This window comes from Crocuta crocuta, unplaced genomic scaffold, assembly GCF_008692635.1.
Source record: "Crocuta crocuta isolate KB4526 unplaced genomic scaffold, BGI_CrCroc_1.0 scaffold99, whole genome shotgun sequence".
In the NCBI taxonomy this organism is placed as follows: Eukaryota; Metazoa; Chordata; class Mammalia; order Carnivora; family Hyaenidae; genus Crocuta; species Crocuta crocuta.
Window position 1 is genome coordinate 5,753,681 of NW_027551560.1, and position 22,412 is coordinate 5,776,092.

Genomic DNA, 22,412 nt, shown 5'->3' on the forward strand with positions numbered 1-22,412 from the left:
GGGCTGCTTTCTACCAGTAAGTCTTACTGAATTTTCTCTCTCTCTCTTTCTCTCTGTCTCTTAAATTTAGTGGCATTGGCGTTCTATTCTGAGGATGTTCTCTTTTTATTTTTCCAAAATACAGATCTTTGAGTTTTCCCCCCAGTATTTTACTGTTGTCAACAATGCTGCATTGAGTATTTGGTGCATTTTGAGGAGTCTGTAAATGCACAAAGATTCCATTAATGTGCCTGCCAGTCTTGGGAATTAGGGATGTGCCTGCATCTTATTTATCCCCCACTACAGGTGAAACCACATGAAGTTTCTCAGGAAATTTCAAAAGCAGTCGAATATCAGCCCTTTCGTGTGGCTCACCAAGACTTGGAGGAGCCTACACACGATAAAGTGGGGATGGAAACACAAATAATAACCTTCACCTCAAACCTACCATTTCATTGTGAGGCTTTTGTTCATTTAGGCCCAAGCCACAACGGATGGTCCCTTCTCAGTGTTTGGTAATGATGTTGTTTTTCAGATTTCTTAATTTCAGCTATTTTAAGGCTGCATTCGTCCCGTTCTCAGTAACTTTGGAAATTTAGAGAGAGCCTCTTTTTTAAAAAGGAACCTACATGTTTGACATTTTTAAATAGTCCGTTTAATGGCTATCTCTTTTAAATAGCACTAAGAAATGCCACTTATTTTTCTGGTTAAGAGAACTAAATACTGTTTATACAGTTTGGGCTGTTGGTTTTATTTATTTGGGTTGTGCCCTGGTGTTGAGTGAACGGTCGTAGCTGGTGGAGGGGCCCACAGCTGGGCTCTCAGCAGCTGGGTGTTTACTCCAGGGACTCAGAGGTGGGCAGGCAAGAGACTGGGCTGAGCCCAGGCCAAAAGGTCAGCAACCCACCATAAAATAATGCTGCTGTGTAGGTTTTAAGTCAGAAAGTTTGAAAGAGGAAGAGGGAAAATATTCTTTAACCTTGTAGAGAGAAAAAAAAGGGGAAAGCTAAGGCGGGCTTTTTTTTTGTAAATAGGAGGATGTTGAGAAGACAGAGATTTTTAATGGTTTTAATCTTCAGACTTGGGCAGAAAGCCAAGCGTGACCCGAAAACAGAAAAAGTGGAATGAAATGCTAGAAAGGGAAGTGGAAAGTAGTGGGATATAGAAACAACCAAATGTATCCGAATTTCCCAGCTTCTCAAGGAATGGGTTGAATTGGGGAAGAGTTGCTGAGGCATGTTTTTCGAAGTTCAGATGAATGTCCATATACCACCCCTCACAAAATTCTAGAGCATATCACCCAAAACTCCATTTTAAATAGTAACCAGAGGCTAGGCAACTACCACATTACGGTTTCATGTTGGCTAGAATAATCTAATTTTTTTCACTGACATCGACGGGAGGTAAGCAAGGGATGTGATTTATCTCAACTTTAATAAGGCGTGACACTAAAGAACAAATTCAGAAAATGTTCTTTATTAGCATAGCAAATAATTTTTTTAATCTCTAAAGGGCAACCATCTTAGTGGATTCAAAATTAACATAAGCTGCAGGGCTTTGCACTACGTGTGTACAGACACACACACACACACACACACACACACACACACAAGAATTCATCCTCTTGACCTCCCTGGTACACATGTACCAGACACACACACACACACACACACACACACACACACACAATACAGGGATCCTGGTTGGACAAGACTCTGTATTCTGTGTGTGACACTGTTAAGTCATCACTTGGGGAGAACAGAAAAAGAGAGCCATCACAGAAAGGCTCAGAGGCTTGGAGAGTACGGTGAGGGCAGCTACTGGTCATTTGTGTTACTTCTCCTACTTGGCACGACCCCTGAGCCCCTTTAGGGATGTGGTGATCTTGTTAGAACCTGGAAGGTCATTTTTCCTATGCTTTCAAATGGATGTCTGGTTTGATGAGAAAGACTTGTGCTTGCCTGACTCTGCAGCCAAGGAAATGACTCTTCATAAAAAGAGAATTATAAGCAAGTCCTTTTCTATAGCTAACCTTTGCTCCTCTTGCTGCAGCAACATGCCTTATCCTGTGACCAAACTCCAGCAGCAGGATAGCTGGTCACCCCATGCTGAATACTGGGGTGCCTTATTGTTTTTTTGCCTTCTTGCTAAGCCTGTTCCAGCTTTTGCTTTGCCAGCTTAGATAATCCCAAAAGTTTTACTGGGCTCCTTTTCATAATATGTTTTCCTTTTCTTTAATTGTCTCACTTGCTGTCTTCTGGATCACTTTCTAGCTCTCTCCATTGCCCAGAAATTGGAAAGTTCAAACCAGGCTCAGGAAGCTGCAAAAGTGTATCTCCTTGGTGAATATAGGATCCATTTATGGAGCACTTAATCCTAGGCCACCACTGCACTGGGGACATTTCATGTGTTGTCCCATTTAAGACTTACAATCGCTGTAGGGTGGAGGCTAGCATTACTGGCATTTTATAGATGAGGAAACCGAAAAGAGTAGTTGGGTCTTGTTCAGTCTCCCAAGTGACAAGGCTGAAACTCAACCAGGGTATCTGTCTATAGACCCTGCAGTTTGAACCGTGTCTTCTTGGTGCCATGATTTCATTCACCAACTCCAGGTCCTTATGTTTAACTCTAACAACTGTGTTGGGTAGCTGTCTTGCTTTCCAATTAAAGATTATTATGGCCCCCTGTTACTACTTTATGAACACATGGTTCATCATTCCTTACTTCAGACTGGTTTGCACGTGTTCCTGGAAATTCATTTTATTTAACTACGTTTCCAAGTTCTTTGATGCTCCTTGAATTTGAATTCAATCCCTTCAAGAATGTTAACCTCTCTTAGCTCTATTGCCTGGAGAATTAGAGGTAAGCAAGGGATGTGATTTATCTCAACTTTAATAAGGCATGACACTAAAGAACAAATTCAGAAAATGTTCAAATGATGTTAACCTCTCTTGGCTCTATTGCCTGGAGAATCTAATGAGGTCTCTTACCTGGTGAGTGCCCCCAGGAGTCTTGGGTGTCCAGTGCCCTCACATTCCCCACGCATCCCTTGGTGCTTCCCTGGGTTTCCATGGCATATGGAACGGAAGGACGTGTAGAATGAGCCACAGTGTTGGCTGCCCAGTCCAGATTTGGGAGAATTTCATAGTAACTTCACACCTGGGGAAATCTAACTTGGATTTTGTTTCAAGGCCAGGGTTGTTGTGCACTCATGGCTCTCACCAAGAACCTGGGGCACTGCCAAGGTAGCATTTTGTGGAGGCCATGCCTTTGGAATGAGAAAATACCACCTCTGAAAATTACTCACCTGATGTTGAATTGTATCATAGCCAGCACACTACACAATACCAGGCGTGTAGAGGACATTCAGTTGATTTATTTATTTTTTATAAAGTGAAGGAAAGAATGAATGTGCATAGGAATAGCAGTAGTGATGAAGGTCATTTTAGTTTTGCCAAAGATAGCTGGTGTAATTTCCCCAGGGTCTGGACAGCAGTTTGAGCAAGAGAGGGTAAGACAGGAATCACCATTACAGTTATCTTCCAGATTACAATTAAAGTAAAAAAAGTTCTCTCATAACACATATTTTATGACTAGCAGCAGCAACAACAAGTCAATGTTCCAGAATCTCCTCACACCCCTAAAACGAGGATTTCGAGAGTCTCTGCTCTTTAGCTTTCCTTTCCTTCTCTCCTTCTCTGGTTTCTTGCCCAAAGATGTTAAAACCTGCCAAGGATGGTCTCCTGCAAATCACTTGCAATTATACCCATCATTACAAGTACAGTGTGGCATCTACTGTGTTGAAGAACTCAGAAGTACTTGGAAACACTGCTGGGAATAGTCACTAACTTTCAAGTGGAACCAGAAAATAAACAATTTCTGCCTCTATGATTATGCTCCTCCAGCCGTTTGTCACATTCATCTCAGAGCAGGATTTGCGTACAGAATATTTTTTCTGGTTGCCGCGTACCTCACTGAATCTGTAAACCATGGGAGTGTGTTATTGAGAGCATTTGCAGAAGGGTGGAACCAGGAGTCGGCTGGGAAGGCTTTTCATTATTTACAGAGCAAAGCAGTGAACCCCGGAGACTTGAGTACCCTGTCTCCTCCAGGCAACTGGGGATGCATTCCTTTACCTTGATGGAGGAAAAAGCTAAATAGAGAATACAATCATTCTTTTGCGTTTCTTTTTTTTTCTTTCAATTTCACTGTCTAGTTTTTGTCATATACCCTCCTCAAGCCTTGAAAATACAACTGCTTCCCATTTGGTAAGCTCTTTTTTTCCCCCCTTTTCCATTTGGCAACAGCATTTTCCTGTGTTTTCAATGGCACCAAAATTAACATGGCTGTTTTTATTTAACAGGAACAACTTCAAGTTTTACATTACACGCCCAGCCAAAGAATCTTTGATTTTGCCCTGGCGTTTCCCGAGATGTTAGCCTGGCTTTGAAAACTGGGCTGCTTAAATGCTCTTGCAAAGACAGCGGGGGCAGCAGGGCAGACTGGGGAGGCAGGAGGGAGAGACAGAAGGGAGGAGATGAGGGAAAATTGGCCTCCCCCAAGTTGCTATTTTTAAGGTTTGCTTGCCTACTGAATAGCTCGATTTACCAGTCCTACTGGATATCGTTTTGACCTTCCCCAATTTTCTTTCCTGTTGAAAGTATGATGGATGCGTTGCTGGGACACAAACCATTTGTTCTGTGGATTTTGCCATGTGCCTGCTCCCTTATGAACACCAGAGCCTCCACTACCCTTGATACGGGATGCCCACATGGTCAAAGGCATGGTGCTTGCGGGAGGTATCCAAGCCCAGAATTTCCTAGGAGGTGGGATCTCAAACCCCAATTAGAAACACTCCAGGAAACACACATCTTTATTTGTTAAACAAATAGTCTTATGTGAGCCTTGGCAAAGACACTCACTTATTTTAAATAAGTGAAGTAAACAGTACTGTGCAGGGGAGCGCCTCCTTAGGCAGACTGTGACTTTGAAGCTCAGTTTTAAGGTTTTAAGTTGGAACATGCACTGTTCTTTTTTTCCTTGGCTTGGGTTCTAGAGAATGATGTTTCCTCATTTAGTAATTGGAGAGTTAATGGGGTTCTTTGTGATGCTACTGTAGAAGAGAGACTGTGTTTTATTCGATTCTGGGACTGTAATTAAAGTGGCGCCCATCGGCGTACTTAGAGTTAAGGTTGCTTCAGCTTTTCCAATATAAACTCATATTTCATGGGTTTATAACTAGCTATAAAAATTTGCTTCTAGCTACAGACCTGGCATATTCAATGTCAGCCTAGGAATAACCTTTACGGTTTAAATAGTCTTAAAAAGGATAATTAAAAATTCAGTTTAGCTGTTTATAACTGTTAAGTTACAACGATACAAGGAAATAAAAATAGCTTCTTTTTATTTTAGCAAAAACTTGTGACCCATTTTTTAAAATGTGGGCAAGGTTCGTAGATATTTGTTATGTCTTCAAAGGAAAACACAGCAAAATCTCTGTGAGAGATATTTTAGAAGGATATTGTTTCAGTTTTCTTCACGGCGACAGGCAGGGCACTAGTAAATGCCTGCCTTGTTCTTCCAAGACATGAGCCTCCCATAGGAGCACTGGCAAAGCTGTTTTGTCAGTGGGCTTCAAGTCATTGTAACACAACTCAGGGCTGAGGAGCGTGCAGCAGCCTCTTCCTCGACGGTGGAAATATGGCCAGCCCTTCCGGTTACAAGGCCGTGGCTACTCTCTTAGCCCACCCAGCCCTAGACTTCTGGGCCCTGCATGTGGGGATACAGTGAGCAGGCCATGTACAAAGCCATGTGAGAGACCCACGTGGAGGCCTGAGAACCTTCTCCCAGCCCTTGCCCTGAGTGCAGCGAAGCGGAAAAGGGAGATTGCCTCTCTGAGAATCTCTCTTAAGCTCAGTGGCAGTTGCTGCGGCAAGTAGCTTTAGGTGGGGCTGTTTCTGTTCCTGCTGAGAGACGGGTGTGATCCTGTTTACACACGTGATTCAGAAGTCCACCAAATAGAACCTTCCTTGAGGCTTCATGCTAAACAGCTTTACTTTCAATCATTCCTTCTTTAGTAGCTGGAGTTTAGATTGATGCCATGTGGTGACAATGATGGTAGTGGTGGTTGTGATGGGGGAAGGTCCTGATGATGGTGTTGATGGTATTACTAGTGGAGGAGGTAACAGCCACAGTGGTTGTCATGGTGGTACCAACACTGCAAGTGGGGGGAAAGAGCAGTGGTGACGGGTAGTTACAAACTTCTGCCTGCCCATGCTCTTTGCAAAGGCCATTCTTCATCTTTGCAAAAGCATGACTTAGGGAATCTGCTTATTGTGTTTTCCCAACACACAGTAGGCCCAGCGGAGCCAACAACTGGCTTTTGATAGATCTCACCTTCCACTGAACAATGAGTTTGGTTTGCAGGAGAGGTGAGTACATGGCCTTCTTAAGAGGCAGGTCGCCATTTGAGAGCCAGAGAACAACTCATCTTCTTTTCTCTGGCTTCCAGTTTAGGAGCATGGTGGCCTGACTGTCTAGAACCCTAGAGCCATTAGTAGAGACACAGTGGGATGTATCTAATATTTCTACCAAAATTGAATTGCTGGTTATGTCCCAGGAACTATGCCCTATGCTTTACATACATGATGTCTGTAAATCCTTTCAACAACTCTGTAAGGCAAGTTTTATTATCTTTGTTTTGCAGTTTAGGAAAGTGAGGCTTGGCTCATAGGTAGCAAAACCAGGGTTGAAAATGGTGATCTTTGAGACATCAAACCCTCTTTACTTCTTCCTCCACTGGGGCCACCAGATAGCTTTTCAGTCCTCCTAGGACATTCTGGAATACGGCTTATCTTTCCTTAGGTAACGGTATGGGATTATTCAAAGAGAATAATCTATATTTGGTTTTCTGCCCTAATTTAGCATGAGTGCAGAGAATGTCTTTTCCCCCTACATGTTTCCTTACACTCATAGTGTACTCAGATGACCCTGTTAAGATTCATATGGGAACTGTTTGGAGGCTCTTCCCGCATGTTTTCAAGGCTGGAACTGTGGAGTGATCTTTTCCTGACCTGGCTGGTCTTTGGCCAAATAGGACATTGGGCAAGCCAGAAACCAGGCCCCAACAGAAAAAAGCAAATAGAGATAAATATTTATCCTCATCCCAGTGGGATCCCTCAATTTTCAGGATCAAAGGCCTACTTTGTGTGCATCTGTTCATAAGCCTTGGATAAGTACACAGAAACAGGCGACCTGTAGTATGGCAAAGACTCTGTGGTACCCAGGCTCTTTAACCCTCAAACAAATTCCCTGGTGATGTTAAAAAAAAAAAAAAAAAAAAAAAAAAAAAAAAAAAAAAAAGAAAGAAAAGAAAAAGAAAGAAAGAAAGGGAAAGGAGAAAACCCCAGAATTCTATTTATAAAAATAAAAATATAAGTTGCATTCCCTAGACACAGAATAAGAAAAAGGAAGAACAGGGCAGGAACAAAAAGAAAAGAAGGATGAGAAGAAATGGAAAAGACCAGAGACAGAAAGCTAGCAAAGAAGGGGTGGAGAGTAGTTCTGGAGCTGGTGCTGGGGAGTATTTTTATAGGAAGCATGGAAGCAGGTGATAGATGTGTATTCCTCCTATTGTGTGCACCTTCTTTTCACTTGTCTTGATAGTGTCCTTTGAAGCACAAAAGTTTAGTTTTGATGAAGTCCAATGTATCTGTTTCTTTCTTGGTTGCTTGTACCCTTGCTGTCCCATCTGAGAAACCATGGCCCAATCCAAGGTCATGAAGATGTGCACCCATGCTTTCTGATCGTGTTATAGTTTTAGCTCCTACATTTAGGTCTTTCATCTATTTTGAGTCAAGTGTTGTGTGAGGCATGAGAATGTCATCCTTTGCATGTAGATGCCCATTTGCCCCAGATTCATAGTTCTTAATGTAACAAGCATAAATGACACACATATTGTGTGCCAAGCATTGTGACAGATGCTAACGAGAAAACTGTCAACAAAATAATCATCAGTGTCAGGGTCTTTCAGAACCTGAGGACAAAAAAGGCAATTTAAGAAATTTGTGGGTAAGGTAGACTTTCAGAGGATTTAGACTTTTGAACAGTTTGTTTTTGTTTTGTCTTGTTCCCCCCTCCCCCCCAAAAAAAACACCCTGGGAAATGAGGAAATCTGCGTTAGGATTACCTGGAATACTTGTTAGGAGAGCAGAATGATTTTATATGTATGTGATTCTTCTATAGGTATAAGATACAGTGCTTTATGTTTTTAAAAATTTGTTTTAAATGTTTATTTATTTATTTATTTATTTATTTATTTATTGAGAGGGAGAGAGAGAGAGAGAATGCTCATGCACACACACGGGGAAGGGCAGAGAGAGAATCCCAAGCAGATTCCATGCTGTCAACACAGAGCCCCACTCAGGGCTTGATCCCATGAACCGTGAGATCATGACCTGAGCCAAAGTCAAGAGTTGGACACTTAACCTGACTGAGTCCCTAAGATACAGTACTTTATGTTAAAAACCAGTGAGGCCTGGTTATTATTTCCTCTTATATTATTATCAAATATCTGAACAACATTGATTTATATATTTTAATGTTAAAAAAAAATCAGATCTTTTCTGTGGCCTTGTTTTGAAATCCAATGAAGTGAGGCCATTGTCTAACCACATACCAGACTACAGTTGTGGAAGTCATTCTCTTAAAAGCCTATTGATGAAGAAATGTTTTAGATGGGAAACATGATACATGTCTGGAAAGGGACATTAGAAACTGTTCCCCATTCCTAAATTGGATGCACTTCACAAAACAGGCCGTGCCCACGATGCCAGGGCGTTGGGCAGAGTTTCCCTGAGCAGCTGGCTGCAGCTGCTCTTTCAACCAAAATTCTTCTTTCTTCCACAAAAACTCCAACAAAATGACTGCGTGAGTACCCCCTACTCACCATGGCCACTTGGCAGATCCCAATTGGCCCTAGGTAGAATCCATTATTCCCTTGCTCCTAGACTTCCTTTGCTGTTCTTTCCCTGAATAGAGAGGGAACAAAATGCCTTGACTCTAGCTCTCTCTTGGCATTTGAGGCACCTGGTGGTTTGGATTTCACCTGACGTTGTGACTGCAGGTGACACAGGGGAGCTCTGTAAAGGAGAAGCACGATGATACATTCACATGCGTGTCTCTGTGCTTTGCCTGCATTATCCAAGGGTTCATGTGTGTAAAGGAATAGCATTAGCAGAAAGATTACATGAACTGCATCAGACCTTTGACTTTAAAAATGGGAAATGAGCTGCTTCCAACATGTGAATTGATTGGATATAAGACTGTTTTTCTATACACTCTAAGAAACTGAAGGGGAAAGGGTGAAGATCATTAAAAATATTGTGTTAAGTTCTAGAAGAAAACATGAGTGAATTCCTTTTTAACCTCACACTGAAGAAGATTTCTTCAAACAAAAGACTGATAAATTAGGGCACCTGAAAACAAAATGCTTTTGCATATAAAAACAAAAAATAAGCAAAGCAAATGACTCATTGGGAAAAAAAATACCTGTACTTTATGCCATAGACAAATAAATAATGAGCTTCTAAAAATGAAAGAGAAAAAAACTTCAATAACCATAAAGAAAAATGAACTACAAACAGTTCACAGAAAAGAAATCAAGTATCTCTTAACGCTTTAAGAAGATGCTCAACTTTGCTCATCATAGGAGAAGTGCACATTAAAACCACCGTTCATTTCTTACCTATGAGGATAAGAGTTTGACAACCTACTCTGTTGGTGGAGCTGCAGAGAAACAGGCAATTTATGTTGCTGGTAGAAATGCACAACAGTTTAACCTCCATGGAGGAGAATTTACATATCTAACAAAATTAGGTAGTCCTTTTATTCAACAGTCCAGCTTGTAAGGAATCATCTTAAAGATACATTGGCAAAAGCAGAAAAATACTCATGTAGAAGGTTATTTATTGGCACAGCAAAAGACCAGGAATAGCCCAAATGCCCACCAATTTGGCTGACTTAGAGAAACTATGGTACATTCACACAACGGAGCACTATGCAGCTATAAAAAAAATTGCAGACATCACAAAAATTGAGACATCAAAGGCCACGTAATCTTTAGCATATATTGTTACAGGAAAAGAGCAAGGTAGACAAAGTGTGTATTGATACTAAACATCAATTCCTTTGATATTTAACAAATACAATGGAAATATAAATGATAAAAGCTTTTTATTATTTTTTTTTTTACAGTTTATTTATTTTTGAGACAGAGAGACAGAACATGAGCAGGGGAGGGGCAGAGAGAGACACACACACACACAGAATCTGAAACAGGCTCCAGCTTCTGAGCTGTCAGCACAAAACCCAATGCGGGACTCGAACCCACGTACCGCAAGATCATGACCTGAGCCGAAGTCGGATGCTTAACTGACTGAGCCACCCAGGTGCCCCAGATAAAAGTTTTTTAAATGGTTACTTTTAGTGAAAGGGAATCAGATGATGGGGACAGAGCTTGACTTCTTTTAACTACACCTTGTGTTGTAGACTTGACTTTGGAACTGAGAAAATATTATACATAATTATAAACCTAGGTATTTTTTAAGCAATCTCTAAAAATTAAAAGCAAAATGAAAACAAATGAACTTAACTGTTTCAGATTGGCAGCATGACTATAAAGAGTAACTATAGCAAGTACTTTAAAGTATAGTAGTTTGATTGTATACTTCCAGTGGAGTTACTCTGTTCTATCATGAGTGGTAGTGATGATATTAATTTGAGACTGTTGTTTATTGTAGTATAAAGTGAATGAATAATTATGTTGGTGTCTTTGAGGACTGAGATTTAAGCCATTGGAGAAAAAAGATCCAGACGTAAAATTGATGGAAGTTAAGTAAAAACTCTATAGTCATGAATTTGAAATAGAAGTGTTTATGGGCTCATCATGTAGTTCATGGTGAGAAAAAATATTTCCTATCTGTGTCAACAGAAAAGCCAAGGGGTGGTGTAGCAATGAGCGTCTCTAACACAGTTTGTGGTTTCTAAATACTATTTCTCACTAAAGAGAACTAGGACTCCTAGTAGAAATGACTGTTTTCAAATTTGGGGCAGGAAATGTACAACTTGTGCCTAGAGGTTTTTTTTTTTTTTTCTCTTAATACCAGAAAGCAAAGAAGCTGTCAAAGACAACTGGAGCCACAACCAAAGCACTTGAGAGCCAGACTGAAGACTTTGCCCACTGGGGCAATTTGAGCATTAATAAGATAGTAACTGCAATGGTTTTAAATACATCAAACATGTTTAGATCCATGAGTTAATAATAATAAAAATAAACTCACATAATTGCTCACCTTCAAATGGTGCCAAAAGATGAATTCATTATTTTGAAAACAGATAAAGAGAAAGAATCAAGCATTTATCCTGTCTTTCCTGCATACACTGTATCTCAGCGTAATCAAACTGTTAAGAAAGGGAGTTTCTCTTTATAGAAGAATTCCAGCTAATAAATTAAGAAGTGATGATAGAATGGAGTATTACCATTTTGCAACCCCTAGTTAATTAATGGATCTAGGCAGTGATCATTTGTGCCTGCTAATGGGGGGGACACACACAACACACCTCTGTTGAAATTTTCTTAGCCAACTAAAATCAACCTAAAGTTACTCAAGCCTCTAGATCTGATTATGAATTTACAGGAAATGCAGAGGACAGAGAAACAAATTAAACGACAGACACCACAGGCATATAATGAGCAAAATCCAGGCAATTTTAAAGACCAACAGTATGGTTTTTTCAAATAAATTGTAGAGAAGAGGGGCATTGGAATCTACAAAGAAACTTAGAGAAATACCAACTAATTCTAATTATGGACCTTATTTGGATTTCAGTGTAGACAAACCAACTCTAAATGAGCATTTATGAGATAGTTAAGGAAATTTTAACACTAGATAGTTGATGATATTGATGTAAATACAATATTTAAGGTGTAAGAATAGTATGGTAGCTTTGTTTTAAAATGAGTCCTTTTAGGGGCGCCTGGGTAGCTCAGTTGGTTGAACGTCCAACTCTTGGTTTTGGTTCAGGTCACCATCACATGGTTTTATGAGTTCGAGCCCCGTGTCAGGCTTCACAGTGACAGCGTGGAGCCTGCTTGGAATTCTCTGTTCTTCATCTCTTTCTGCCCCTTCCCCACTCGCATTGTCTTTGTCTTTCTCAAAATAAATAAACTTTAAGAAAGAAAAATGAGTCCTTCTGGAGCTATGTACTGAAATATTTATTTGAGGGATACAAGATGTACATCATGAAACACTTATAATGTGTTATAGTGAATGGAATGAGAGAACATATATTGAATTATTTTTGTCTGTTTACTTGATTCTTTCCTCACTAGTCTGTAAATCTCTGGGCAATGATGACCCTTTATTTTCATTTCTCTCTCCTCATGAGGTGCCTACCACCATGCCTTTCCATAGTAGAGCCTCAATAGCTCTTTGTTGAATGAATATTGAATCACATTTAAGGATGAAAGGGTGTGATGTCAATGATGCCAATATTGTAAGTATAATGAGAACTATAGACAGTGAGAGAAGGAATCTTTGACATACACAATTATCAAGGAGTGCTTCATGGATGGGGAAGGATAGGCAATGTTTTAAGGAGGAGCATCCTAGGATGACAGGAAGAGTAGCATGGATCCCCAGGATGATAGGGCAGCACTGATAACGCCGTATTTAGGGAATGGAGTGGGGGGAGGTGGAGTTGAGGTAGGTCCAGCTGAACCAGAAACTTGCTGGAAGTACTTTGAATGTTAAGAATGGGAATTTTATACTTGTTTTGATGGACAGTGAGGAGCCATTATAGATCCTTCAAAAAGGATGAAGCATGGTAAAGGATAGGGATACTATATGAAGACCTACAGTTAGGGACACCTGGGTGGCTCAGTTCACTTGAGCATCCAATTTTGGCTCAGGTCATGATCTCATGGTTCATGAGTTTGAGCCCTGCATTGGGCTTGCTGGTGTTAGCACAGAGCCTGCTTTGGATCCTCTGTCCTCTCTGTCTGCCCTTCCCCTGCTCATGCTCTCTCTCTCTCTCAAAAATAAATAAAAGATTTTTTTTTAAAAAGAAGACCCACGAATAGTATGGTCAGTTCATTTTTGACAGGGATGCAAGGTTACTTCACGTGGGGTAATCTTTTCAACAAATAATTCTGGAACAGCCAGATAGCCTTTTTTTTTTAAAAAATTAATTTTTTTAGTAGAAAGCTTGGACTTTGTTTTTATTAAGACTTTTTAAAATTGAGATATATAATTCACATATAACATTATATTAGTTTCAGGTATACAACATAATGATCAGATGTTTGTATATATTGCAAAATGGTCACCACAGTAAGTCTACTTAACATCCATCACCATACATAGTTATAAAGTTTTTTCTTGTGATGAGAACTTTTAATATCTACTCTCTTAGAAACTTTACAATATATAATACAGTATCATACATTAATTATAGCCAAGATACTGTACATTACAGCCACAGGACTTACTTTTCTTGTATTTTATATAAACTTATATTTTATACTTCTATATTATTTTTTACTGTTCTATAGCTGGAAGTTTGTACTTAAAAAAAAACCTTCGCCCATTTTCATCATCCCCACCCCCCTAGAGTGCTGTCCTAAAAATGAGCAGTGACCTTAACCTCATGCAATACACAAAAATTTACTTAAAACAGATCATAAACCTAAATTAAAAGTAATGTAAAACTTCTACAAAAAACAGAGAAAATCTGTTGACCTTTGGATAGGAAAAGATTTCTTAGCATACAAAATACATGAACCATAAAAGAAAATATTGATAAATAAGAATTCATCAAAATTGAAAATTTCTCCTGTTTCAAAAATATAGTGAGGACAGTTAAAAAGGCAAGCCAACACACTGGGAGAAAATATTCATAATACATATGTCTGACAAAGGACTTTTATTCACAATAAATATAATTCTTACAACTCAATAAGAAGGTAATCAATAAATAATTGACAAAGATTTTTTAACAGATAATTTAGAAAAGTAGATACACAGGTTGTCAACAAATACTTGAAAAGGTGATCGTTGCAAATTGACCCTCAGTGATACCTCAGTTGACTTCTACATATAAGAATGGATAAAATTAAAAAGACTGACAATATCAAGTTTGGCAAGGATATGTAGCAGCTGAAACACTCATACATTGCTGGTGGGAATGCAAAATCGTAAATGACTCAAGAGAACAGTTTGGCAGTTTGTAAGTTAAATATACATTTTCCAAATGATTCAACCATTCCACTCCTAGTTAGTTCCCCAAGAGAAATTAAAATTGTATATGTCCACACAATAACTTACACACCAATATTCATTGCAATTAAACTGGAAGCAACCAAATGTCCACCCTTATGTGCATGGATAAACAAATTTGGTATATCCATGCTATCCATATAATGGAATCCTACTGAACAATATAAAGAAATGAATCGCTTCTCGGCCTTTTGGCTAAGATCAAGTGTAACAATAAAAAGAAATGGTACATCTAGCAACATAGTTGAATCTCAAAAGCATTATACTAAAAGAAGCCAGACATGAAAGAGCATATATGGTTTAATTACATTCATATGAAACTCTAGAAAAGGTAAATATTTAGTGACAGAGGGCAGATCAGATTAACTGAGTTGCGGCACAAGTCAACTTTTTGGCAAGATGGAAAATATTGTATATCTTGACTGTTGGGTGGCTATGTGGGTGTACAGGTTTGTTAAAACTTATCAAAATGTACCCTTTAAACCAGTGCATTTTATTGTATGTAAATGAATGAGCAGAATAGATTGGATGGACAAGAGTCTAGCGAGGGGAGTGTTACCACAGGATGTACAGAAATGATTCTGTCCCCTGCCCCAGCAATGTGTATTTAACTCTTTAGTAAGGGCTGATGCAGTCAGGGTTTTTCTTTGGCTCAACTGTTGCCTATTGTGTGGTCATCCTTGGTCAGTGCCTTCCTAGCTTTAGCCAGTATTTTTAGTCTCTACATCACTAGAAACAATGAGGATACTGGGGAGAATTTGGTGATTGATGGAAGAGAGCACAAAAAATATCCCATTATCAAATGAGCCTCTATTTTTTATCCTTTAAAAGTGGGATGCCTGAAATAAAACGTTAAACATTTTTTAAAGAGGTGACTGGGTGGTTCATTTGGTTAAGCATCCGTCTTTGGCTCAGGTCATGATCTTGCAGTTCGTGGGTTTGAGCCCCGCATCGGGTTCTGTGCTGATAGCTCAGCGCGCCTGGAGCGGGCTTCAGATTTTGTGTCTCCCTCTCTCTCTGCCCCTCCCCCACTCATGTTCTTTGTCTCTCTCTCTCTTTCTCTCTCTCAAGAATAAATAAATATTAAAAAAATTTTTTTTAAATTTTTAGTCATTCTGTTAGGTATATAGTGGTATCTTATTGTAGTTTTCACTGCATTTCCCTACAGTTCATGATGTTAAATATTTTTTTATATGCTTATTTTTTTTGGTGTAATGGGTGTTCAGATATTTTGCCTATTATTAATTGGGTTGTTTGTTTTCCTACTATTGAGTTTTGAGAGCTCATAATTTATTTTGAATATAAGTCTTTTGTCAGATATGTGATGTGCTATTATTTTCTCTAGCCTGTAGCTTGTTTTTTCATTCATTCCCTGATTATTGTTCATGATACTGTTAAAGTCTCTTTCAAAGAGAAAGTGATATTAATTTTGATGGAGTCCAATTTATCAATCTTTTTTTTATAGATTGTGTTTTGGTGTTGTGTCTAGGAATTCTTTGTCTAATTCCAGTTCGTGGAGATTTTCTATTATGTTTTTTTAAAAAGTTAATAGTTAGGGGCACCTGGGTGGCTCAGTAGGTTGACCCTCTGATTTTAGCTCAGGTCATGATCTCACAGTTCATGGGTTCAAGCCCTGCGTTAGGCTCTGTGCTGACAGCTCAGAGTCTGGAGCCTGCTTCAGATTCTGTGTCTCTCTCTCTGCCCCTTTCCTGCTCATATTCTGTCTCTCTCTGTCTCTCAAAAAATAAATAAACGTTAAATTTTTAAAAAAAAAGTTATTAGTTTTATGCTTCATATTTAGATCTATGATCATTTTGAGAAAAAAATGATTTGAGAAAAAAATGGTAAGATGTAACGTTTAGGTCAAAGTTCATTTTTTGCCTATGTATGTATGCCCAATGATGTTTTAATATCATTTGTTGAAACACTACCCTTTCTCCATTGGATTGCCTTTGCGCCTTTGTCAAAAAATCAGTGACCATATTTTTGTGGTCTGTTTCTGTACCGTCTAATCTCTTGCATTGATCTGTGTGATTTTCCTTTCTCTAATAGCATACCTGCTTTGATTACTGAAGTTTCTTTATAATAATTCTTAAAATTGGAGGGTATGATTCCTCCAATTTTCTTCTTCTTTTCAAAAATTGTCTTAGTATAATTCTTCTGGCCTTCCATATAAATTTTAGAATTAACTTATCTACATCTGTAAAAATACATATATACTGGAATTTAGAGCATTTTTTTGAGCATTTTTGCATTAAATCTAGAGATAAATTTGGAGAGTTGACATCTTTACTGTGAGTCCTTACTTTGAGTCTTCTCATTCATGAATATGATGGCATATCTCTCCATTTTTTTTTAGGTCTTCTTTGATTTCTTTCATCAGTGTTTTGTACTTTATAGCATACAGATCCTGTACTTGTTTTATTAGATCAAGACCTAAGTATTTCACTTTTTATAGTTACTATAACTAGTATTCTTCTTAAATTTTGGTTTTCAGCTGTAGCTAGTATACCTACATATGATTGCATTGACTTTCTATTTGTGATCTTATTTCTCATTTATTAGTTCTAGGAGTCAGAGAAAAAGGATGGTTTTATTTCTTCTTTTGTAACTTGTGTGACTTTTTTTTTCTTGCCTTATTGCACGTTAGGACTTCCAATATGATACTGAAGGAGACTAGTATGGGTGAACATCCTTGCCTTGTTCCTGATCTTAAGGAAAATGCTTTCAGACTTTCAGCATTAAGTATGATATTACCTGTAGGATTTTGTCCATGTCCTCTCCAGGTTAAGTATACTCTTTTCTATTCCTAGTTTGCTGAGAAATTTTAACATGAATGGATGTTGAACTTTGTCAGATGCTTTTTCTGTGTTAGCCAATATGATTATCTGGGTTATGTTCTTTAGATTGTCAATATGGTGGATTATACTGATTGATTTTCAAATATTGAATCGCCTTTGCATTTCCAGGGGAAACCACACTCGATTGTGGTGTATGATTCTTTTTCTATATTGCTGGATTCAATTAACTGATATTTTGTTGAGGATTTTTGTATCTATGTTCATGAGCTATAATGGCCTACAGTTTTCTTATATTATCTTTGACTAGTTTTGATATCAGAGTTATTTTGGCTTTATCAAACAGAGTTGGGAAGTGCGTTGTTTTTTTTTGTTTCCCCCCCTCTTCTGTTTTTCTGTGAGAGATTATGTAGAATTGATGTTATTTATTCTTTATACATTTGGTAGAAACCACCAGCGAAACCATTTGGGCCTGGAGAATTTCCTTTTTAGAAGTTTTCTAACTACAAATTCAGTTTTATTAAAATTAGAGTGCTACTCAGGTTATCAGTTTCATCTTGGCAGAGTTTTAGTTGTTTGTAGTTTTTATGCACTTGTTTTCTTCTATCTAAGTTGTTGAATTTTTGTGTGTAGAATTGCTGATAATACTCCCTTACTATCCTTTTAATGTCTTCAGAGTGTATAATGATAATTTCATTCCTGATATTGGTAATTTGCTTCTTTTGTCTTTATTTTTTTTGCCTTTCTGGGTAGAGATTTATCACTTTTATTGATCTTTTCCAAGAACCAACTTTTGGTTTCTTTGATTTTTCTCTGTTGTTGTTTTTTTCTGTTTACAGTTTATTAGATATCTGCCCTTATTTTTATTACCTCCTTCCTCTGCTTGCTTTGGATTTATTTTTCTCCTCTTTTCTGATCTCTAAAGATTAGCTTGTTGATTTGAGACCTTTCTTTACTCATATAAACACTTTATGGCATAAATTTCCCTTAGGCACTGCTTTAGCTATATTCCACACATCTTGATATATTATGCTTTCATTTTTGTTCACTTCAACATTTTTAATTTCCTTTGAGACTTTCTCTTTGACCCATGGGCTGTTTAGAAGGTGTTGACAGATTTGCAATTGTTTGTAGATTCTCCCCTTCTATTATTGATACCTAGTTAATTTGTTATTGTCAGAGACCAAATTTTTTGTGGTTTCAGTTTTTTTTAATTCAAGGTTTTTATGACTCAGGATATGTTGTGTCTTGGTGAATGTTCCACATGCACTTCAAAAGAGTTTCTATTCTGCTGTTATTAGAGTTGTCTATCCAAGTGTCCCTTTACCTATCTCTCCTATGTTGTACTTGTCTTGTATATTACATCTGCTAAGATTGTAAATCTCACCACACAGTGTTGTATTTACTTCCAGTTGTCAAACGTATTTTAAAGAACTCAGTAAGAGAAGTATTATATTTATACAGATATTTGCCCTTTCTCTTATTCTTCCTTCATTCCTAATATTCCAGATTTTCTTCTAGTGTCATCTTTTAGTGTGTTTGAAGAACTCTATTTTCCAATTTTAGAGCACATATGCTAACAAGAAATTATCTTAATTTACCTTCATTTGAGTGTGTCATTATTTTACTTTTATTCTTGAAAGATATTTTCACATAGACTTTTGGGTAGATCTTTTCTTTTAGCACTTTAAAAATACTATTACTTCCTTCTGGCCTCCTTAGTTTCTAATGAGAAATCCACAGTCATTCAGATCATTGTCCCCTTATAGGTGATTTTTCTGGATGCTTTCAGGAGTTTTTTGTCTATAGTTTGCAGCAGTTTGATTCTGATTTGTTTTGGAATTGATTTCTTTCCATTGATTTTGCTTAAGCTTGCTCATCTTTTTGAATCTATAGGTTTATATCTTTTGCCAGATCTGTGGGGTTGTCAGCCATCATGTCTTCAAATATTAAAGAAAAAATTTTTAAATGTTTATTTATTTTTGACAGAGAGAGAGACACAGCGAGAGAGGGGCAGAGAGGGAGAGGGAGACACAGAATTGGAAGCATGCTCCAGGCTCTGAGCTGTCAGCACAGAGCCTGATGCAGGGCTCAAACTCAAAACTGTGAGATCATGAGCTAAACCAAAGTTGGACACTTAACCGACTGAGCCACCCACCCAGGTGCCCCTCAAATATATTTTTTCTGCACTGCAGTATCTCATCTCTCTGGGACTTTAAATGACACAATGTTAACTTTTTTAGTGTTATTACACAGGAACCTGTGTAATAGGTTTGAGCATTGTTTTTTTTTTTAACTTTTTTGTTTTGTTTTGTTTTGTTTTTTTAACTTTTTTTTCCTCTCTGTTGATGAGCTTGGATTCTATCACTATATCTTCAAGTTTACTGAATCTTTTCTTTGTCACTTTTAATCTGCTATAGAGCCAATCCAGGGAGTTATTTTTTAAATTTTGGTTCTTATATTTTTCAGTTTTAAAATTTTCATTTGCTTCTGCTTTATATCTTCTATTTCTTTGCTAAAACTTTCTACCATGTTATTTATTTCAAGAGTGTTCATCCTTACTTCCTTGAGCATTTTACAACTACTTTAAAGTCTTCTCTGATAATTTCAACATCTCTGTCATCTCTGCATTGTCATGCATTGACTGTCTTTTCCCATGTGACTGACATTCTCTTGATTCTTCATGTGACAAATAATTTGGGGTTATATTCAGGACATTTTAAATTATAATGAGATTTGCATCTTGTTTAAATCTATGAATAATTGTTGAATTTTATTTATTTATTTTCTTTCTTTTTTTTTAATTAATGTTTTATTTCTAGGAGAGAGAGAGAGAGAGACAGCGTGAACAGGGGTGGGTCAGAGAGACAGGGAGTCACAGACTCTGAAACAGGCTCTAGGCTCTGAGCTGGCAGTCAGCACAGAGCCCAATGCGGGGCTCGAACCCACGAACCGCGAGATCATGACCTAAGCAAAAGTCGGACGCTTAACCGACTAAGCCACCCAGGCACCCCTATTTATTTATTTTCTTAAAGCACGCAACCAGTGCAGTTGGGTTTAGGCTAGAAATTCTGACCAGTCATTTATAGATTAGAGTTTCAATGTCTGCCCTGTTTCAAAAGTCTTTGCACTGCTGTTTGGATTTGTCCATCCTCTTTAGCACTCTGTGGGAAGCCTAGTTGTCTTTTGTGGGGTTCTCAAACTCTTTGGTTGCTCTTTATGGTCAGACCCCCACATGCATAGGTTGGAAGTAAGCTCAGGAGTTTATAAACAGTGTTATTGGGTCCTGAGCCCCTCCTTCTCTACAGTCTTCCTGTAGTATCTGGTTCCTCAGGTCTCCTTTCCTCGGTCTCTGACCAGAAAGCTGTGGCTTTAATTGCCACCTTCTGTCATATACTGACCACATCTATGCCCTTTCTCCAGGGTCAAGCAACAGAAGTAGTGACATAGAAAAAAAAAAAAAGCAGTAAGTGTTTACTCCAGCCTCTTGGGACTAAGGCTTCATATGTAAAGGAAGTTTCCCTCCCTCAGTTTTAGGTGCTTTCCAGCCCTACCCCCGCCACCCCCTGCTGTCTCCACCTCCAGTCACCACAGCCATTCAAGATTGCCTGGGGCTAGGGAGTGAGCAAACAGAGTAAAGAAAAGAAGAGGAAATGGGGAATATGTCATCTGCCCCTGCCCGCCCCCCCCAATAGATCTTTAGTACCTTATCATTGTTTTGAGTCCATCCTGGGGAATATTGCGGATGAATGGAGATTTCACTGGTTCCATAGTGTTTTGAGTTCTAGTGTTTGTCTACAAAACTTTTTTGCTGCTATTTATTTTTCAGAGTCTTCAAATAGTTGTTCCATGCATCTGTCACTATTTGAGATTTGCCTTCATTGGGAGAGAGAGGGTTATATGAGCTTATTCCATCTGACTTGCAGGCACAAATCCTCTGGACCTATATTCTTTTCACTGATATGTGGGGCCCCTGCGTGGACCAAGAGTTTTCCTCAAAGGACTTTATGGTATTTCTAACTTTCGCTTGTAGTTTGCATTGTAATGACACTAGTAAGAACTTACTGAAATTGATTATAATGGTAGTTTAGAAGACTAGTAATTCATTAATTCATTTTTATTCACCAAAATTGGATAAAATTCCCAAATGTTTTTATATTATGACTGAAATGTTTATCTTATATGGAAGTAATAATACTGAAGAAGAAACAGAGGTAGCAAGAAAACGTTGAACTCTTCAGAAATTCCATGCTTCCTTCCCAAAACGTTACCCATGTGCCAGTAAACTTATTGTATTGTTTGAAGGCTGTGGGGAGTCAAGTCCTGTGGTTTTGCACTTTCTCTCAGCAAGTGAGGTCAACTCTGTCACTTCTGCTTTATTTATTGTGAACTTCGAGTGGTACACCAAGTGTGAGGGTACAGTGCCAGGGAAGCAATGCTGTTGACCCTAGAAGCCCAGATCTCTGCAGAGAGGCCAGAGGCAGGGCTGGCCCGCCTACTTTCACCTCGGGCTAGCTCTGGGAGCTTCCAGAGAACAACCCAAGTATAATGGAGGCCCCCCTGACACATTCTGGCCCAGGTGAGTGCATGGATGCACCGGTTCTTTAATAGTTGTCAGCCTCCTCCCTTCCCTCTTCCCCTCTTCTCTTCTGCTTAGTGGCATTGCCATCCACTCAGTGACTGGGGTCACAAAGCTCCACATGAGTCTGAACTCTTGCTGACCTCCCGCTCACTCCGTCAGTCAGTCATCAGACACTTACTGCTTTTCCTCCAAAGTACTTCTGAGCCCTCTCTTCTCCCTTCTGAGGATGCTTCCTGATTAGAGTCCCTGTCATTTCAGTGGGCCTTGAAGAAGCCTCCTCCTGAGCGCCCCCACCTTTGGCCCTGCCTCCTCAAAGTCTCTTTTCTGTACCATGTTGGAACCATCCTCCTAAAATGCAAACCTGATTATCAACCTGCCTGAAAAGTGACTGGACTTGGCTGCGGATCACCTTAGCACAGTATACAAGGCCCTTTCCCTCCTGCCTCTGCCCTGATCATAACACAGCACCCCACAGAAGCACAGATTTCTTCTCAGCTCACCATCCAGGTGTTTGGGGGCCTCTGCGTCTTTTCACATCTTGTTCCTTGGGCCCAGCCGTCTCCCTACCGTCCACCCACTTTGCTGCCTGGCAAGCTTGTACTCCTCTCTGAAAACTTGCTTCAGGAGTGTCACCTGCGGTGGTCCATCTCGGATCCCTCGTTCCAGCCTCCTCGTTTCCCATGGTACATTCTACATGTTTCTATTACTGTACTTGTT

At 38.9% G+C, this 22,412-nt stretch overlaps 1 protein-coding gene across 1 annotated transcript in view; it reads left to right on the plus strand.

The window, feature by feature from the left end:
• The window catches only part of AOPEP (aminopeptidase O (putative)), a 340,941-nt gene that overhangs the window by 91,587 nt on the left and 226,942 nt on the right, over positions 1 to 22,412 (plus strand). The gene's annotated exons all lie outside the window — the stretch shown is intronic.